Source organism: Mytilus galloprovincialis, chromosome 13 (genome assembly GCF_965363235.1).
Source record: "Mytilus galloprovincialis chromosome 13, xbMytGall1.hap1.1, whole genome shotgun sequence".
NCBI classification, from domain to species: domain Eukaryota; kingdom Metazoa; phylum Mollusca; class Bivalvia; order Mytilida; family Mytilidae; genus Mytilus; species Mytilus galloprovincialis.
The window spans coordinates 53,857,941-53,873,317 of record NC_134850.1 but is presented as its reverse complement, the minus strand read 5'-3'; the positions used below and the strand labels follow the sequence as shown (position 1 = coordinate 53,873,317).

The window sequence follows — 15,377 nt, the reverse complement described above, 5'->3', positions numbered from 1 at the left end:
TCTCGGGATACCTATGCAGAAGCAAATTTCATTTGAAAGAGGAAATTTGGTGAAAAATATTTTAGACACAGTTAACATTTTAATTGGTTACATAATTGTTGCATAATACTAACATTGCATTTATTTCAAAGAGTAACCTGTTAGCTATCCAAAACTACCAATTTTATAAATTTAAAGCATTATTAAGAAAGTTGCAGCATTTTAAAACTTGGGAGTTGGAGTTATAAAATCTTTGTATTGTGCTACCTTAAGGAAAACAGTAAAATCGTTATCAATACCAAAATATTAGCAATATTCAAATATCTAAGTTAAACTTTGGAATAAGAAAAATTTATAAAACGGATCGATAAGTTTATTCGAAAAGTTTCTAAATTTCCGAGCTCGGTAGACAACATCTCCACAAAATGTGGATGTGCTTTATCGCTATATAAGTTTTCTACAGATACAACAAAACTTCATAATCTATGGAAGAGTTTAGTGAGGCTAAATAAATTGTAGTAACACCATCCTTGACTTAATAATTTACCAGTTGAATAATATGCATACAGATTACGTTCATTGAAATCCAAAACGTCACAACAGACTCTGGCATAGCGAACGTAAGACAGTGCCAAAGGAACATTATAGTCCAAAAAGGAAAATTAACAATAGGGAACAAACAATCGTCCATTTTGTCATTAAATTTACTGTACAACTGAAATATTTTAATCTATAGGAAAGGACTGTTATTACAGTTTATATTTATATTTTTATTATTTTTTAAAGTACTAAGTTTCTTTGAGTAAGTTTCAACAGTATATTTAGAATAATCTTGATTATTCATCAAACAATATCATCAAGATATAAGTCTGATATTTAAAGGGAACAAAAAGGGGCGAACAATACCAAAGGGACATTCAATTGATACCCATATAAATCTTATTTCGATCGTAGCTATTAGCTATCCGTCACTATCAAACAACTTCAAAATAGAAAAATTAAATCTTCTGATTTTATTTCGACGTGACAATATGAAAATATATATACATATTGCGGTGAGCGGTTTGTACTATCATAAATCTTACCAGTAACTGTAATAATATCGATGTATAGCAAATTGTAGTGTTTTGTAATTCCTGAAAATGTTTGTAATCATTTTGGTTTGGTAACCAATCCATGTCATCATGGTCATGTCATTATCATCATCAATCGTACTTGAATGTGACAGCTGCATTCTTTTGTTTTTGCTATTCAGGTTACAAATTAAAAACTTGCATATGTAATTTAATTTGTGACCTAGTGTTGAGCGTGTTCGCTAATTCTCGCTTTGATTAAATGTAGATGTCAATTGAAGCTAACTAAGGTTGCAAGTTCCTCGGTCATTTAAAAAAAAGGAAGCTATAAGATAGTTGGGGGTTATTTTAGAATGAGAATGGTTCTATAGGGATAATTTATATTTATATACTTTCAACAAGTATACAAAAGTCATATACTTTTCAAATATCTGGATAATTAGAAAAAAACCAATTTCGGGGACTTTTATAGCTGATTTTGCGATGTGGGCTGTGCTCATTGTTGAAGGCCGTATAGTGACCTATTGTTGTTAATTTCTGTGTCATTTGGTCTCTTGTGTAGAATTGTCTCATTGGCAACCATACCACATTTTCTTTTTTATATCATGTTATTAATTTCAACGATTGGTATTCTTTTTATTATATTGATATTTTGGTAAGTGTTTTTTTAAAATAGTATATAAATAAGTGTTTGGATACAAGTAAAACAGATGTCAACTACAAATCTTGTGCAATACTATATGTATTCACTCTCAAATGACGACTTACAGGAAGGTTGTGCTTGTAGGTATAGTCACTTTGTGTCTTTGACCACCACTATCTAATATCTATTTGTTAAATCGCTGTTCTGTCTCGCCAACATATATACTGCATGCAACATCAGTACTGAAGACGGTGTACAACATTATGGTTTTTACAAGTTACATGGAAATAGAGAGTGTATCCGGACTAAGTGGAGTGGCAGGTAAATGTTTTTGTAATAAGTATTTGTTGACAAGCCAAACATCGTCTGTTACCACACGACTTGCCCTATCATGAAGAAGAGCTTTTATTGGAGTAGACATCAACTCTCACAAATAAGTCTTTCAGAATTTTTCGGTCTTCGAAAAGCTTAGACAGGAGGTTTGGGAAAGATCTTGGATAGTTTTTAGTGTTTGGCAATAATCTGTCAGTTTGCAAAACACCAATTAACATTAAATCCATTAGATGTTTGGTGGACTGGTTAATAAAGGATTTTTAAGCTACAAATAAATGTTCTCAAATTGTTATTATTCATTTAAATTTAATATCAAATACACTTTCATAAATTTCGTAAAAAATAAATGAGCTTCGTTAGATATAAATCGACCTTTATGCAAGTGCAAGTATACATAAACAATTCAAAGTACAAAAAATCAAATTCACTAAAATATCGAACTCTGAGGAAATTTCAAAACGGGAAGTCACAAATCAAATGCAAAATCACAAGGCCAAACACATCAAACGAATGGATAATAACTATACTATTCCTGACTCGATATTCATGACTTGGTACAGACATTTTCCTATGTCGAAAATGGTGGAATAAACCTGGTTGTATAGCTAGCTAAACCTCTCACATGTATGACAGTCGCAAACAATTCGATTATATTGTCAACGATGTGTAAACAAAACGAACATTCATGATACACGGTGGGTAAGGTTGTCCTGCGAGAGAACGTTCTGTGCTGGTGATTCGGTCCTGACGGGTGCTGGTGAGTTTAGATTCTGTGCTGGTGGGTTTGTTTACATTGTATCAAAACGGCAATAAGACAACCGTTTTGTTGCTGAATTTTTCTCTGATACATCATAAGTACCATGCAAAGAATATTACAAAACATTTTTTTATTGCAAAAGTCGTGCAAGTTTGCCAATCGAAATTGTCCTGACGACGTGCTGGTGATAAGAAAAACGATGCTGATACTGTGCTGTAAGGTCCTGGTTCTGTGCCTTTATAGTTTAGTTAAAAGTGGCAAATATTCAAGATTATTGATGTTTAACTGTTATTGACTAATTAGCTGTTATCTGTTTTCTTAAAATTGACATTGTTGTGAATCTGTTAACTGCTTTTTTGAGAGAGAAAAATCCCCTAATTTTTTATTCTACTGTTTTTGGTTTTCTCATTTGAGATGATTTAAAATGCTGTTATCGGTTAACAATATTTTGAATTAACTGTAATCTTATTTATTGACCGTTAATGGAACCCCTCTTGTCCACTTTTAAGATAAGAAAATATGTTTACGATCTTTGGGATTACGATCCGTTTGCATGATCACCAAAATACGATGTAAGATATACAATACCTATATGAAAAAGATGAACTTGTATGTTTGTCAATGGACGAATTTCAATAAGAAACCAAAGAAAGTATATATATTTACAACCATACATCATTGTTCGACCTTCAACAATGACTCAAAAAATCAAAATGTAAGAGGTGTTGCATAAAAAAAAAACAAAGGAATTTTTTTCTAAATAAACTTGAGAATGGAAATCCAGAGGCGGGCTTTAGCCGGCCCTTAAACAAAATGTAATCTAGTTCAATGAAAATGGACGTCACGTCACGTTCAACTTCATGAAATATAAATGAACTTGAATTAAAAAAAAAACCACAATATACAAGAATTACAAAGGCAAGAGGCTCCTGACTTGGGTCAGGCGCTAAAATAAGTCGGGAAAAAACCAAAAATATACAAGACTTACAAAGGCAAGAGGCTCCTGCCTTGGGCCAGGCGCTAAAATAAGTCGGGATTAATGTTTTGTGAGAATCGGGCGCAAAAAAAATTAATCAAGGGCAACAATCAGGTGAGCCTGAACACCTTATAGATGAGTTCAGATAATAAGTTCAGTGTACCCTAAGTATTCCGAATACTGTTTCTCTGACAAATTTGTACGATACTCTAGATACATTTTTCCCCCAATCAAATGAATTTCAGCCTTGTTTCTGAGCGTAAGAACCATTTGTCTTCAGCAGCAAAATTTAGATATCTGTGTGAAAAATTTTGTGCTGACTAAATACATTTATGATAATAGTATTGCATTTTATTTTTTTTTTTCGGGGGGGGGGGGGGGGGAGAAAGAGTGAGGTCACCGAAATGAAAGTTTTAATCTTGGATAAGTTTTGAAATTCTATTAATTTTTATAAAATATTGTGATGCAGATGTTTAAGAACGATATTTTTTTTACCGCAGATGATAAGTTTTCCATAAAACATTTTCCCAAAGAGTGGAAGGGAGTTTCCCGTAAGATGTAAAACTTGCTGCTCACAAGGAAGCTATTAAACCAAGAGTTCCAAATGGTGAAGTTGAAATCATCCCTTCGTAAATTTTACGGACACCATCACGAGTTGGTTGACCGTTATGGAATAACCGTTTCACAAATGATATCGGATATGTTCCTTACGTCGTAACTACAATCCCCTTCCCTTTCATGAATGTGACCTACCGAATTAGACTATTTACCGGATTTGTAATCACATAGGCAACACGACGGGTGCCACATGTGGAGCAGGATCTGCTTACCCTTCCGGAGCACCTGAGATCACCCCTAGTTTTTGGTGGGGTTCGTGTTGTTTATTCTTTAGTTTTCTATGTTGTGTCATGTGTACTATTGTTTTTCTGTTTGTCTTTTTCATTTTTAGCCATGGCGTTGTCAGTTTGTTTTAGATTTATGAGTTTGACTGTTCCTTTGGTATCTTTCGTCCCTCTTTTTGTACTTTAAAAGAAATATGTATCTATTAGCTATTAAGCATCACTTGCTGTATCTTTAAGATTTTTTCAACATACAATTTTTGTCTGAACTGTTGTCAGTTTTTTCTCTCTCGAAAGTTCAACAGTACACTGAAAAAATATTTCACTATTTTAATGGAAGGGCAGACTAGACTTTGTCAGAGAATGAAGACGAGATAACCTAGGTAACACTAACAAAATATTTTTTTTTTTTAAGTTTTGCATTTTATAATTCCAAATTAATGTCTGTTGTCAAGAATTTTTGATAAATAATTAAGGGAGAGGGAGTAAACGATGTGTCCTACTTTACTATATTTAAAAATATATTACATTAATTCAAAATTTGCCTTAATTTTAATTGAAAATGAGGGGAAAAAATACCAGACATAGAAATACACTTTTATTTGAATATTGGTAAAATCACGAAACTTTTAAGTTGTGTGTGTCAAACACACTTTCTCTGTAGTAATTACTTGTAACTATGGTATTTCACTTCACCCATTTATTTCATTTTTAGCTCACCTGGCCCGAAGGGCCAAGTGCGCTTATCTCATCACTTTGCATCCGTCGTCGTCATCGTTAACTTTTACAAAAATCTTCTCCTCTGAAACTACTACACCAAATTTAACCTAAATTGGCCACAATCATCATTGGAGTATCTTGTTAAAAAAGTGTGTTCGATGACCCAGCCAACTAACCAAGATGGCCCCATGACTTAAAAATAGAAGAAAGGGGTACAATGTAGATTTTGGCTTATATTTCTGAAACCAACGCATTTAGAGCAATCTGACATCAGGTTAAATTGTTTATCAGGTCAAGAACTTACTGCCCTGAAATTTTTAGATGAATTGGACAACCCGTTGTTAGATTGCTGCCCTTGATTGGCAATTTTAAGGAAATTTTGCCGATATTGGTTATTTTCTTGAATAATATTTTAGATAGAGATAAACTGTAAACAGCAATGATAATCAGGAAAGTAAGATCTACAAATAAGACAAAATGACCAAAATGGTCAGTTGATCCCTTAAGGGGCTATTGCCCTTTATAGTCAATTTTTGTAATCTTTGACAAAAATCTTCTCTGAAATTACGTCTAGTAAAATTTTGTCAAACTTCTTTTTTTTTAATTTTCATTTTTTATTGAAATCTGTACATTTATTAGTAATGAAAACATCGAATACCGGTACTTTATCCTGTCCTCGTTAATGTTAGCAATAGATCATGTAAATATATATGTGTTAGTATTTGTTAGTTCATTTTACAAAAAAATATATCAGCTGTAGTTACCATATATAATACCACATTTTTCATTTGCCTTTAAAAAATAACATAATCAAAACTTAAGTAAAAAAAAAAAGGACCACAGATAAATGTATTAATCATATTAGAATAATTATTTTAACAAACATACAGATATTCTACGTTTTATAGTTTTTTTAAGAATGGAAATTTTGAGGAAAAATAAGTTAGATTAACAAAATTTAAAATAATTAAAAAAAAATTAATACAGAAAAAAATAAAATAAAAATAGATATAATGTTCTGATGAATATTTTTGATGTTAGTTCACAAATTAACATTCTATCATGTTTTTCACATATAAATTATAACAGGACTTTAATTACAATCGAACAAATGAGTAAATTGAATCCGAAATTTATTGAAACTCTCAAGTTTATAATTTCTTACTGCTAAACACTTCTCTAAATTATAAAGATCGTTTAGTATTTTCTTCACAGCCTGAATTGATAAAACTTTCTGGAAATATTTTGTATTATAAATATATTGCTTAAGACACAAAAAAAATAGGTTTGAAATTTCACTCTTGTACATGTATACATGTGAGACATCACCAAACAAAAACATCTTTTGGGTGAATGAGATACGTATACCATTAGATAAAAACCATATATCTATTTCTTTAATAAATTCTGGACATTTTCACAATTCCATAGTACGTGTTCTATAGTTTCTATTTCTTCCTTACAAAAATTACATAGTTGACTATCTATGACATTAGTTTTACTCAAAAAATTTAGCCAAACTTGTCCACAATCAAGTCCGATGACCCCGCCCGCGAACAAAGATAGCTGACATTACTAAAAATAGACTTTTTTAGTACATTTAGTAAAATGCAGTTTTTGGCTCATATCTCTAATACCAAAACATTTAGAGCAAATTTGATAGTATAACATTGTTCATTATGCAAGATCAATCTGCCTTCAAAATTTCAGACCATCCAGGCAACCCGTTGTGAGGTTGCTGCCCCTAAATTGGTAATTTTTAGAAAACTTTGCCGCTTTTGGTTATTATCTTGAATATTATTATAGATGGAGATAAACTGTAAACAGCAATAATGTACAGCAAAGTAAGACCTAAAAATAGTCAACATGACCAAAATGGTTGATTGACCCCTTAAGGAGTTATTGCCCTTTATATTCAATTTTTAACAATTTTCATAAATTTTGTAAGTTTTAAAAAAAATATTTTCCACTGTAACTACTGAGCCAAGTTCATTATAGATAGATATATTTGTAGGTAGCAAGAATGTTCAGTAAAGAAAGATATACAAACACATCACCATCACCAAAACTCCTTTGTTTAATATGCACATAGACCAAGGTGACTATTTTAAGGTCTTACTTTGCCGTACATTATTGCTGTTTACAGTTTATCTCCATCTATAATAATATTCAAGATAACGACCAACTTTTAATCCAAAATCACCAGCACCGTATCAGGACCCACTAGCACAATGACAGGACCCACCAGCACAGTATCAGGACATGAATAAACTGAAAAAATGCAAAATTTTAATAAATTACACGGGTTTTTCACAAAATAATTTGGTCGTGTGTATTTGGGTATAGAAAGCGGAATCCAGGAGCATTTTTGTTTTATTTTTTCAGTTCTAGATTTTCTGTAAATGAGCATTTTTTGTGTTACGCTGACTGAAACAGTTTAGAGGGTCTCATTTTTTAATGGTTTGCCTATTAATCCGTAAGTCTAAGAGCAAACCACCAGCACAGAACGTTATCTCGCATGACAACCTTACCCACCGTGTGATAGGTACAAATGTAAAAAAACACGGGTACAGCAGTCAACAGTGTGTATTATCTTAGTTACTTTAAAAACAATGAAATAAGTCAACAGAGAAAAACATAGGCATATAGAAAATCACATTAGAAAAAATCGAAATACAAAAATAAATCATAGCACAATAACACAATGACCGGATACGTAAGTAATAAGTCTTGGTAAATTGATATTACAAACAAAAAAGCCTAAACAGTAAAAGTAATAATATACAAAGACAAATATAAGGATACTATAACACGTTAGATGATAAACAACGAAATGAGAGAAGGATGTTGGTCTGTTTTGTATAGTTCTTCTTACAACAAAATATACACATTGAGAGACTTTCCGTGAATATTTATCAACCTGACATATATCTATATCGGTTAGCAGAAAAATGTAAAATAACAAAAATACTGAAATCCGAAGAAATGTCTAAATGGAAAGTCCCTAAGTAAATGGCAAAATAAAAAGCTAAAACACATCACACAAATTGATAACAATGTCGAAAATGTTGGATAAACATGGCTTCATAGCAAGCTATACCTTTCACTCGTGTGCATATAGTTCCATGATATTGACAACGATGGGTTAACAAACCAAACAGATATAAAATTGAGAATGGAAATGGGGAATGTGTCAAAGAGACAACAACCCGACTAAATAAAAAACAACAGCAGAGGGTCACCAACAGGTCTTCAATGTAGCGAGAAATTCCCGCACCAGGAGGCGTCCTTCAGCTGGCCCCTAAACAAATATATACTAGTCCAATGATAATGAACGCCATACTAATTTCCAAATTGTACACAAGAAACTAAAATTAAAATAATACAAGACTAACAAAGAGTTGTTAAAAATAGTTGTTAAAAATTACTAAAAATAATGGTACAGCAGTCAACATTGTGTAATTATCATACTCCTTACAAAAACAAGCAAATTTGTCAACAAAGACAAACTAAAGGATATATAAAGATAAGTTTGTTGCCTAAAAAAAATCATATGACGATCCAATTAAAACTAATGAAAATGGTTGAATCATTTTATTGCATATAACTGTAAAAAGTACTTAAAACTGTACTGTCAGTCATTGTTCTCCACAGCAACAATAGTTTGGTCCACAATATGTCACATGGCAACCATATAACAAATAGCGATGTGCTGCTAGGTATTTCAAAGAGGACCTGTCGTAGATGTGAACGGCATCAAAACAGTGGTATCTAAATATAGATAATGTTTTACACTGTATATACATGTAGCTGATATGAAAAATTTAAATATGCATTTCAATTGTAAGCATGTACTACATTGCAATTTAAAAGTAACTTTACATGAGAAGATCCATGTTTCTTTTTAAATTGACGCAATTGTTTAAAATTGGTTTAAACAAGATTGCAATAAAAGTTAGTTTGGTTTATTTTCAATTAAATAATTTTCAAACATATGGTTGATGTTTAAATGGTTTTCAAGTCAATAATTCAAATCATTTAAATCAATAGATATAAAAAAAAATAAGGTGATCGGTGGTATGATTGCAATGAAAACACTATCCATCAAAGTTCTTATCAAGTGGGTGCATGTTTACATCGGGTTATACGACCGTTGGCAGTCTTCGGGATCAATTCGATGAATAATGAAATAGCGACTTGTCTAAAATTTACAGAAAACATACATACATACAGTGAAAACATGCATTTTAAATTGTTTTCCGTGGACTTTTTGCAATTTAGATATTTGTTTTAGTATGGTTTTTCATCAGCTTTGATCTTTCCTAATAAACATAGTTTGCTCTTCGGTGTGAGACAAGACGCCATGTTGAATACCATACTTTGACCTATAATACTTTTCTAAATTGTTACTTGGATGGAGAGTTGTCTCATTGACATTGGCACTCATACCACATATTCTTATATCTATAAACCAAGAAAAACGCTTCTTACGCCTGAAATCTATTATGTTTTGTTTTATTTTGTAAAACACTTGGTTGAAACCTCTGCTAGTAGATTATCAGTCCCCAAGAGAATCATCAGCTAAGAATTCAATACGTAGGTACAGACATGATATTTAAAAAAAAAACCTTTCTAAAATATTAAGTTTATAGATTTTGGTATGATAAAAAATTAAATAAAACGATAAAGTTTGACTTATATGGATTTGGCGATGTTTTTATATGTATCTCTGGTCATATTGCTCTTAAACTGTTTCGGTTCCTATGCATCATTGGCTTTCAGATGATGTTCGACCTTGAGGTACACGAAGAAGGTAACTTAAGAAAAAGCGTTGTACTCATGAAGTCTACTTTTGTGTTCGTTTTGTCAAATCGATGAACAGGAATTTTACAGCTAATACTCCTTTGCAGTACCTTACATAAAACTTTTTTTTTTTAATTCATAAATGTAAAGCAAAAAAAAACCCACGTTTACTTACGATGCACCCATTTCTTTGCATACGTCTTTACACTTTTTTCCTGGATAAGCACATTTCCTTTTTACAGCAAGAACCCTGGCATAAAATGACAAGGAGCCATTAGTTTCGGCTGTGCAAATAGCAAGAGCCACTCTATCTCTGCTGTATGATAATACAACTCCTGAAATAATTTTCATAAAAAGAAAAAATATGCAAACTTGTTATATCTTCAGTTCTAAAAACTAAAATAACAAAAATACAGAACTCGTAGGAAACTTCAAAACGGAAGGTCCTTTAACAAATTGCAAAAATTAGTGGTAATATCATTATTTTATTGGAATAAAATAGTTGGAAACCGTATTCAGCCTTGTTTATTTATCTTTGCTTCACCGTGGTTTATTAGCTGACGTGTCATTCAGCATCAATTACAAAAATTCCAGAATTTAACGATATGTTTTGCGTATAAATAAAAATCAAGAGATAACTTTTATACATACAACAGGTTTCTACATAATAATTTATATAACCTATTTACAAAAATTAATTGTCTGATTAAAAATATTTAGTTCAGTTCGTCATGATTTTATGTACGGTATTTTCGTTTAATTATTGTGTATGTCATAATCGAACCCCTTAGGGAACGACTTTTTAACAATTAACTTCAAGGGAGTTGGGTTATGGGGGGTTATGTTTTTTTCCTAAACTATATTCTGATCCCCATTTTGATGAAAAAAATATTGTGGTCAAGCAGAATATTTATGGATAAATCCAAATTGGAAAACCACGAAAACTAGTACCTAATTGATAAAAGTACTTTCACAGCCAATCATTTTATAAAGGCATGTCAAACTTTCTTCACGTACCAAAACATAAGTCCTAGTAATGTACTTTTGCTAGTATCCAATCAACTTTTCTATCGCCGAATCATGCTTGAAACAATGTTAGTTATAAAATGGCAGAGTCATTATTAAAGGACACTGTTGCTACATTTTTATTTGTATAAGTAACTGTATTAACGTCACAGCGTAATGCACTTTATTGTCGGACTACTGATTCAAAATAATCTTGATTTCGACAACGAGCTATGTAACTGCGAAAAAAATGGTAGAAAATCTACACAAAGCAGCACATTTAAATAAAGTTGTTTTTACATCATAGTCACCTCATTTTGTGCACTCAAAATTATTTCAAATCAAAGGCAAAGCGGAAAAATACGTTTTTTGGTGACCAGTCAGCGGGCCCGAGAACACAGTTATTTCGTAGTGCATTTCTTTTAGACAATAAATTCAAATTAAAAAAATCGCACCTGCTCTTTCTCAAAAATATTTTTACAGTGTAGTGTACTACCAGTGAGACAAATTATATCAAAATTATAGAAACTTCTACCAGCTCTAACTCAAAATATTGACAATTCTGTGTTAAGGGGGTGTAAAATTCAGTTTGACAGCTTCAGACGTGATAAAATTTGACCTTTTTGAACTGGACCAAATCACTACTTAACATAAAGATTCAGCACCCATTTTGTTTTAACATGTTATTACATCCCCCTACTTAATATTTCATGCATTTAATATCAAGAAATAAATTGGGAAACTCTATCAAATAAAACATGCAAGTTATACACTGTTTACACTAGGGACTATATTCGTAGACTACGAAAAACAAAGGACGATAACTCTGTCCTTGGACCAGCAGTTTTGGGTTCACGTATTGCTTTTCTTTTTCATAAGAAAGTAAAATCTCTGAAAGTAAAATGTTTTCATGATAATCATATATCCCAGACCGTTTGCAGGAGGATTAATTCTAATCAAATGGTCTTTGTGTGTAAGATCGTTCTGTTAACTATTGACGTCTTTTTTACCACATATTCAGATCAATCTTATTATATGGCTAAGAAATTTAGGACAATTCTCTCCAAATAAGTTACAATAAAAAAATTTAAAAAAAATTCCAAATCTGTTAAGGATCTCGTTATTGAAAAATCACGTGTTGAATTTTATATTAAATATTCTTTATAGGTACATGTACCTAGAAGATCAACTCAACTAGCAGTGGGGGGAGAGTTAGGATGATGCCTCCTAACGATAAAAAATTATCGGGTAAACTGTACACGTTACTTTGGTACATGCATGAGCATGAAGGTTATAATTTCAAATGGTTTAACTATGTAAAATATGTGTTTAATTACTGTGGCTTTTGTGAAATATATAATATTCCTGAGCAAGTTGATTATAATTATATTAAAACTAATGTGAGGCAGCGTCTCCAGGACCAGTTTATTCAAAAATGGTTCTCTGATATAAATAACTCATCAAAAAGGGGGGGGATTTTATTTACACTTTATTGAAACAGGAAGATGGAGAAATGTACCACGAAATGAGAGAATGTGTCCCCTTTGTAAAGCTGGTCTTGGGGATGTGTACCACTATATATGTATATGTACCAATTATGAAGTTAAAGATTTAAGGGGGAAGTTCATACCTCCATATTATTTAAAATATCCAAATGTTAAAAAAGTACTGGGCATGCTTAAATATTGTAATAATAATGTGCTGTCTAAGCTGTCAATTTTTATTCAAAAGGTAGAAAAGATGCTTGTCTGATTTAAAAATGCAATAAACAAAGATTTATTTCTGAAGATGTATAATCTAAAAATGTATACTGTATGTATTAGGAAATATGTTGTGATTTAAATTGTGTATACTATGCTCCTGTTACGCAGTCTTCTGCGGCTGAGTTTTCTTTAATAAACTATAACCTATCTCTGTACTGATTGTGTTCACTCACTCATTGTCTTTAAGAATACACTGGGTTTATTGTTTCCCTTTCCCTTTATAGTATCAGTTGTATTTTCATGTATTGTAAATTCTGATAGTTCAATAAAAAAAATCTTCACAATTATTTAAAATTGAGAATGAAAATGGGGAATGCCCATTGTGTCAAAGAGACAACAACCCGACAATTACTGTAATTGAACTGCTCCTCGGAGCATCTTGATTGACAATGGTTGTTGTTGTTGATGATGTTTATAGCCTTGATGTAAGCTTTTTGGTGTGACTGTCATTCGAGCAAAATGTAATACCAATAATCATCAGCCTCAATCAGCAAATTAAAATTTTAATCAATGTTTTTCTAAAGATGAAAAAAAAATCTAAATTTTCTGTCGCACTTCCTGTCTATTAGTATGTTATATTGTTAACGTATATAACATTGACATACATATTTCTGTTTTCTAGCAACGTGGAGTTTATTATATATATCATAGGTTTGAACGTAGTTTCAATTTAGACTCGTTTATATTTTTCCGTTTGGGCTTGTATCATATATTATATATACTAGAACACACCCGTGATATCGCGGGTCCGTGACTGAATTAAATTATAGAACTATGCGTAAGCCTTTTATTGGTATTGTCACCTGATAAAGTCGTGCCGATTATAAGATACACAGTTTTCTCTGCTTTCAAATCTTTCTGTTTGAACCCGTCGACCTGGAACTTATCAATTATTGGTAATATTCAGGTCCTGGAATTAAGTATTTTTTAATCAACAGCATTGTCCAATAAAGTTGAATTCTTTGAATCGCTGTTTTACGTCATGCCCGCTAACAAATTGAAAACTGTACCTATAAATGCTATACACCTTATTTTAAGTCCAGATTTTTAGTAGTCTTACTGATTAAAATACTACAATAGGTAAAATTTGACTGAATTTAGTAGTGTCAACCCTGTGATTATAACCTGTGTATATAGCAAAATAAAACACACCGTTTGGTGCTGCGCCTGTCAGATGCGGAACGTACAGATAAGGTAATAGGTAACAGGTGAATATACTATTGGTATCGGTATCAGATTCGACCCGGAACTTGTTAATTATTGGCATTATTAATTATGTGGAAAACAAAAGGGTCTGGAGTGGTGTAATTTTCAATCTATACCATTGTCCTACATTAGCTATATATAAAGTTGAATTCTTTGATTTGTCGTTTTTACCCGATGACGGCTGATAAATTGGACCTCGTTATTTTAGTATTATAGATATAAATGAGGGTACCTTTTCTAAAAATGAGGGTACTTTTTATATGGCCTTCCAAATACCGTTTCGATCTCTAACACCACTGAAGAGACATTTATTGTCGAAATCCAGATCTGTTGTACTAAAAGAATATTGACACCGTATGTTTGTGGCATAACATCGTGGCCACAAGTTGAATTTTTTTCTGTTTAGTATTAAATTTATATTAAGATCCATTTTGTTATCTTGTGATTAATTGCCAGTCAGCAGGGTTAAAGAACATCAGTTGTTCGACCTGTTAGTCAAATGCGTTTTGTTTAAATATACTTTTTCACTTTTTGGGTCTTTTGGAAAATGTTGTTTGTGCTGTTTTTAGACCCTTCTACAACGACATTTGTTTTACATGCACACGTATAAAAGTTGCGGTTTTTATCCAACGCAATCATAGGTTTGAACGTAGTTTCAATTTAGACTCGTTTATATAGATATTTATATCTGTATAGTGAAAAAAGGTAAACTACACATTGCTAGATAACATTAAATATTGAAGCCAAAGTTACATGTAACAAATATATATACGTTAATGATGTAATACAAATAAACAGAAAATGCGGGAAAAAATCAAAAAAAAAAATTGTTTAACAAAATTTAAATCTGCAAACCGGTTCCCCGTGACAATAAAACTTCAATAGAAATGACGATTAGATATTTATAACTCACCTTTCAGACAACAAAGAAAAATCAATGCATGCCATAACATTGTTTGCAGTGTTGTTCAACCGTCTGCTGACAAATAAAAAAACAAAAATGCAATCAGGGACAAGTTATATATATATGCATGCAAAATCCTACTTCGAGTGAAACTGATATTTTTATTAACATTTAATTTTTAATAATTAATACCGTTGCCAAATTCACTCAGAAAAAACATCATTATGAAGGGCGTCGGTGCGGATCTAGTGTCTGAAAAGGGGAATTTTAATTGTCTTAAATGTTGAAAATACAAGCAGGTGTAGCCAGTCGATTTTTTAACGATTTTAAACCAAAATAAACCAAATTTCTTCCAATGAAAAAAATGATTATACTA

General features: G+C 31.7%; 1 long non-coding RNA gene across 1 annotated transcript; it reads right to left on the bottom strand.

The window, feature by feature from the left end:
* Positions 1–8,900: 8,900 nt before the first annotated feature.
* LOC143056059 (uncharacterized) lies at positions 8,901–15,118 on the bottom strand. Its single transcript, XR_012972233.1, has 3 exons — positions 15,011–15,118; positions 10,299–10,458; positions 8,901–9,091 (listed from the first exon to the last, which is right to left on the bottom strand). It is a non-coding gene; the product is annotated as an uncharacterized LOC143056059 (long non-coding RNA).
* Between the last annotated feature and the right edge of the window lie 259 nt (positions 15,119–15,377).